The sequence below is a fragment of the Eriocheir sinensis genome, chromosome 33 (assembly GCF_024679095.1).
Source record: "Eriocheir sinensis breed Jianghai 21 chromosome 33, ASM2467909v1, whole genome shotgun sequence".
Lineage (NCBI taxonomy): Eukaryota > Metazoa > Arthropoda > Malacostraca > Decapoda > Varunidae > Eriocheir > Eriocheir sinensis.
Genome location: NC_066541.1, coordinates 1816156 through 1822155, shown reverse-complemented (window position 1 = coordinate 1822155; position 6000 = coordinate 1816156). Strand labels below are relative to the sequence as shown.

Here is a 6000-nt window from a genome sequence, read left to right as displayed (position 1 = left end):
CCTCCTGCTTCTGCTCCTCCTCCTCCTCCTCCTCCTCCTCCTCGACCTCCTCCTCCTCGACCTCCTTATATTCGTTCTGTTTTTCCTCCTCTGTACTTCCCCTCCTCCTCCTCCTCCTCCTCCTCTTCCTCCTCCTTCTTCCCCTCCTCCTCCTCCTCCTCCTCCGAGCCAACAGGCTAGTCCATGTTTCCATGTTTCCTCCTCCTCCTGCTCCTGCTCCTGTTCCTCTTCCTCCTCCTTCCCCTTATATTCGTTCTGTTTTTCTTCCTCTGTACTTCCCCTCCTCCTCCTTCTCCCCTCCTCCTCCTCCTCCTTCTCCTCCTCCTCCTCCTCCTTCTCCTCCTTCCCCTCCTCCTCCTCCTCCTCCTCCTCCTTTTTCACATGTTTTCAGACAGATTGCAGCAAGACCTCAACCTATATTCATATAATTCTCCCCCACATCCTAGATTGCAAGTAGCGTAAGTCAATAGAGTAAAGCAACAGTTAATGTCCGCATGACAGGTGGAGTGAGGTGTGGGTGCAGTAAGGTGACAGGTTACTGGTGCGTGCCTAGTACCGCCGGTAAAATGAGGATCAAGCCTCCACCTGTGCCCCTGAAACTACACCTCACCCATCGTGAGTATTAGGGGGGATTCTGGGGCTGCCCTGTGTAGGCCACTCGGCCTCTTCCAGTCTCCCTGTATTTCTATGTTCTTATGTTCTTATGTAATTAAGTCATTTTCCCCCACAGCTTAGGTTACCAGTAGTGTAAGTTAAGGGTAGTAATTTCCTCTTATTTCTCTCTTTACTGTAAAATTTCCATGTCCCTTTCTTCCTTAAAGGTACATGGTGTTCTAACTATTTCCTGCCGGCACGTTGCCGGAGGGAGAGGTGGGTGGGGAGGAGCCTTCATCTATTCTGTCCTGTCCTACCACACGTAGATTACTAGTAGTAGCGGTAGTAAACAGACACCCTCGCCATAGACCGATAGGTCTTCTGGTGTCTGTTCTTCCTATGTAATCCTATGTATTCCTCCTCCTCCTCCTCCTCCTCCATTTCCTTTCTCGTTTTCCTCTCTTCCTTGTCTCCTGGAGGTGTAATGTGAGTCATGGCACGTTATCCTTTTATGATTCCAAGTCGCGTTTCTGAAGAAGGGAAGGAAAATAATAAAAGGACAAGGAAAGGAAGAAGAGGAAATGGGAAAGAAGGAAATGGAAAAAGATTAAATTAAAGATAGCAATAAAAACAAATAACTAAATACCAAAAAATTTTATGAATTATGGAAAGAAAACAACGGAAAGAAAAAAAACAGAAGAATGAAGAATGTAAAAGAGGAAGGGAAGGAATAAAGACTGAGCGAATCTTTAATAAATGTAAATGCAGGGAAAGAAAAACGATGAATGGAAAATACGGATAAATGGCTGCGTAAGGAAGGGTAAAGAATGGAATAAGGAAAAGTGGAATGATTTACATGACAAAATCTCGTAATGAAAAGATCACATACCCGCTACCTTCCTGCTCCTGATCCTCCCCTCCTTCCTCCTCCTTCATCCATCACTCCGCCTGCCTGCCTTCCTTCCTTCCTTCCTTCCTTCCATCCTCTTTAATCCTTCACTCCGCCTTCCTTCCTTCCTTCCTTCCTTCCTTCCCTCCTCCCTTCCTTCCTTCCTTCCTTCCTTCCTCTTAATCCTTCACTCCGCCTTCCCTCCTTCCTTCTTTCATTCCTTCCTTCCATCCTTCCTTCCTTCCTTCCTTACCCTTAATCCTACAATCCGCCTGCCTGCCTTCCTTCCTTCCTTTCTTCCTTCCCCTTAATCCTTCACTCTGCCTTCCTTCCTTCCTTCCTTCCTTCCCTCCTCCCTTCCTTCCTTCCCCTTAATCCCTCCTTCCTTCTTTTCTTCCTTCCTTCCTTCCTTCCTTCCTTCCTTCCTTCCTTCCTTCCTTAATCCTTCACTCCGCCTTCCTTCCTTCCTTCCTTCCCCTTAATCCTTCACTCCGCCTTCCTTCCTTCCTTCCCCTCAATCCTTCACTCCGTCTTCCTTCCTTCCTTCCTTCACTCCGCCTGCCATCCTTCCTTCCTTCCTTCCTTCCTTACTTCCCTCCTTCCTTCACTCCGCGTCCCTTCCTTCCTTCCTCTTTCCTTCCTTCCCTCCCTCCTTCCTTCCCCTTAATCCTTCACTCCGCCTTCCTTCCTTCCTTCCTTCCTTCCCTTAATCCTTCACTCCGCCTTTCTTCCTTCCTTCCTTCCTTCCTTCCCTTAATCCTTTACTCCGCCTTCCTTCCTTCCTTCCTTCCTTCCCCTTAATCCTTCACTCCGCCTTCCTTCCTTCCTTCCTTCCTTCCCCTTAATCTTTTGCTCCGCCTGCCTGCCTGCCTTTCTTCCTTCCTTCCTTCCTTCCTTCCTTCCTTCCTTTCTTCTCCACTTCTTCCTTTCTTCATTACCTCCATTCCTTCTACCTTCCTTCCCTTTCTTCCTCTAATCCTTCACTTCTTCCTTCCTTTCTTCCTTCCCTCCTTCCTCTAATTCTCCACTTCTTCCTTCCTTCATTTCCTCCATTCCTTCTACCTTCCTTCTCTTTCTTCCTCTAATCCTTCACTTCTTTCTTCCTCCTTCCTTTCTTACTTCCTTCCTTTTTCTTTCTTCCTTCTTTCCTTCCATGCTTCCTTCCTTCCCTCCTTCTTCCTTCCTTACTTCTGCTTCCTTCGTTCCTACTTCTTCCCTACCTAATTTCTTTCTTCCTGCCTTCCTTCCTTCCTTCATTCCTTCCCTTCATCCTCTCTAATCTTCTTATAACTCAGATCCCTCAAATGTCTCTGCCTTGACCTCCTCTTGACTCTCCTCCTCCTCCTGCTCCTCCTCCTCCTCCTCCTCCTCCTCCTCCTCCTCCTCCCCAGCTTCCTCCACCCTTGACCTTTACTCCCGTCCTTCCTCATCTTAATCTCTTCCTTCACTCCTTCCTCCTCCTCCTCCTCCTCCTCCTCCTCCTCCTCCTCCTGCTCATCTTCCTCTTGCTCATCTTCCTCCTGCTCATCTTCCTCCTCCATCACCTCCTCCTTTTCCTCTTCCTCCTGCTGCTTCTCATATTTCTCCTCCTTTTCCTCCTTTTTATTCCTCTTTCTTTTGCTTTCCCTCCTCTTGTTCCCTCTCCTCCTCCTCATCTTCTTCCTTCATCTCCTCATTTTCCTTTTCCTCCTCTTCCTTCTTCTCATATTTCTCCTCATTTTCCTCCTCTTCCTTCTTCTCATATTTCTCCTCCTTTTCCTCCGCTTCCTTCTTCTCATATTTCTCCTCCTTTTCCTCCTCTTCCTTCTTCTCATATTTCTCCTCCTTTTACTCCTCTTCCTTCTTTCCCTCCTCTTCTTCCCTCTCCTCCTCCTCATCTTCTTCCTCCATCTCCTCATTTTCCTTTTCCTCCTCTTCCTTCTCATATTTCTCCTCCTTTTCCTCCTCTTCCTTCTTCTCATATTTCTCCTCCTTTTACTCCTCTTCCTTCTTTCCCTCCTCTTCTTCTTCTTCCTCCTCCTCCTTCTTCTTCCTCTCATGTCCTTTTTACCCATTCTTTCTCACACTTTCCTCCTCCTCCTCCTCCTCCCATTTCTTCCTCAGCTCGTCTTCCACACTAGTCTCCTTCCTCCTCCCTTCCTCCACCTCTCCTCCCATCGTTCTCAGCATAAAACTACTGCCACCGTTACAACCTTCCTCTTCCTCTTCCTCTTCTCTCCCTTCTTTTATCATGCGCCTTCTTTTCAGCTCCTTTTCTTTATAATTTTGTTCAATCCTTTCTTCAGCTTAATTCTTTTATTTTATCTCTTCCTCTTTATTAATATAGATATTCATCTTATTTTCCTTCCTCCTCCTCGTCCTCCTCCTCCTCGTCCTCGTCCTTCTTTTCCTACTCCTGCCTTTCCTTTCCCTCCGTTTTTTCCTTTTCTTTTTCTTCCTCCACTTTTCCTTTTCTTCCAGCTTCTCTTTTTTGCTTCCTCTTCTTCTCCTCCTTCGCCTCCTCCACTTTTTCCTTTTCCCCTTTCTCCACGACCTCTACCTTCTCTTCCTCCTCCTCCTCCTCCTCCTCCTCCTCCTCCTCGTATCGCTTTATCTAGTATGTGGAGGAAAGTTTTAATTGCGATCAGATTTCGTAGCAACCTTCTCTCTCTCTCTCTCTCTCTCTCTCTCTCTCTCTCTCTCTCTCTCTCTCTCTCTCTCTCTCTCTCTCTCTCTCTCAGTCAAGGAGAGAAAATTGTCTTACAGGTTAAAGAAAGACCAAAGCACGCCCGAAAACATTAGACTTTACAATGATGCAAGGCGACGAGTAAAAAGATTAGTGCATCAGGCAAAGCGTAGATATGAAGAAAATATTGCAGCCAACTGTAAAAATAATCCGAAATCCTTCTTCAGTTACATAAACAACAGAAAGGCGATCAGAAGTGGAATTGGACCTTTAATAAACAGCGACGGTGCACTAGTGACTGACAGCCAACACGTTGCAAACCTATTAAATAATTACTTTTCCTCGGTGTTTAATAATAACAGTCCTCCACCACCACCACCAACACCAGTACTAATGTAAATCCTGAGCATGCATTGTCTAACTTTGAAATAAAACCCGATGAAGTCCTTAAAGCCCTCAAATCACTTAAAACAAATAAAGTCCTGGACCTGATAAAGTATATCCAACTCTGCTGAAAGAAACAAAGAGCGAAATACTCCTCCCTCACAACCGTATTCAATATGTCCTTGCGACAAGGCATTGTCCCTTCAGATTGGAAAAAGGCTAACGTGACACCGATTTTAAGAAAGGAGACAAAAAGTACCAGGTAATTACAGGCCCATTAGTCTAACTTCGGTTGTAGGTAAGCTACTTGAGGGCATAATTAGAGACAAAATTGTGAGTTACCTTGAAAGCCACTCATTAATTGGGGACTCACAACATGGCTTCCGAAACAAAAGATCCTGCCTATCAAATCTATTAACCTTTTATAACGACCTCTTCACTGTTTATGACGTAACCAAATCACTGGACGTAGTCTATCTTGATTTCCAGAAAGCGTTTGATAAAGTCCCGCATCATAAATTACTTTACAAATTAAAACAAATAGGTATTGACGGTCAGGTAAACCAATGGATCGCGAATTGGTTGAGCAACAGACAACAAAGAGTAGTGATTGACGGATTTAACTCAGAGTGGGCGCCTGTCACTAGTGGCGTCCCTCAGGGCTCGGTTCTTGGCCCAGTGCTCTTCATTATTTACATCAACGACGTGGATGTTGGACTCAATAACCGCATTAGTAAATTTGCAGACGACACAAAGATTGGTAACTCGGTTCTCACTGACGAAGACAGGCAAAACCTCCAAGAGGATTTGCACAAAATTTCAGCTTGGTCGGATAGATGGGAGATGCCCTTTAACGTAGACAAGTGCCAGGTCCTTCAAGTTGGAACGAGGAATAAGAAGTTCGATTACGAAATGCACAGCGTTAAACTCAAAAGCGTTCAATGCGCCAAGGACTTGGGGGGTCAAAATCGCGTCAAATCTCAAATTCTCACAGCACTGGATCGATGCAGCAAATACAGCTAACAAAATGTTGGGCTTCATTAAAATAAACTTTTTATTCATGAATAAAGATGTAACACTTCCGCTCTACAATAGTTTAGTAAGACCACACTAGGAATATGCGGTACAGTTTTGGTCTCCCCACCATTCAAAGGATATTGCTAAATTAGAAGGTGTTCAGCGTCGGGCAACGAAAATTATCCCTTCCTTGCGCAACAAATCCTACGAAGAAAGGCTTTCTACCCTTAACATGTTCTCTCTTGAGAAACGTCGCCTCCGAGGAAAACTGATCGAATGTTTTAAAATACTTAATGGTTTCACGAATGTAGACAGATCAACATTGTTTATGATCGATGACACTTTGCGCACGAGGAACAATGGCGTAAAACTCAGATGTAGACAAGTAAATTCAGACTGCACCAAATTTTTCTTCACCAACGTTGTAGTGCGAGAATGGAATAAGCTCCCA

General features: G+C 45.2%; 1 pseudogene; it reads right to left on the bottom strand.

The window, feature by feature from the left end:
* LOC127006517 (popeye domain-containing 2-like) overlaps positions 1–6000 on the bottom strand; it is a 100301-nt pseudogene that overhangs the window by 78054 nt on the left and 16247 nt on the right.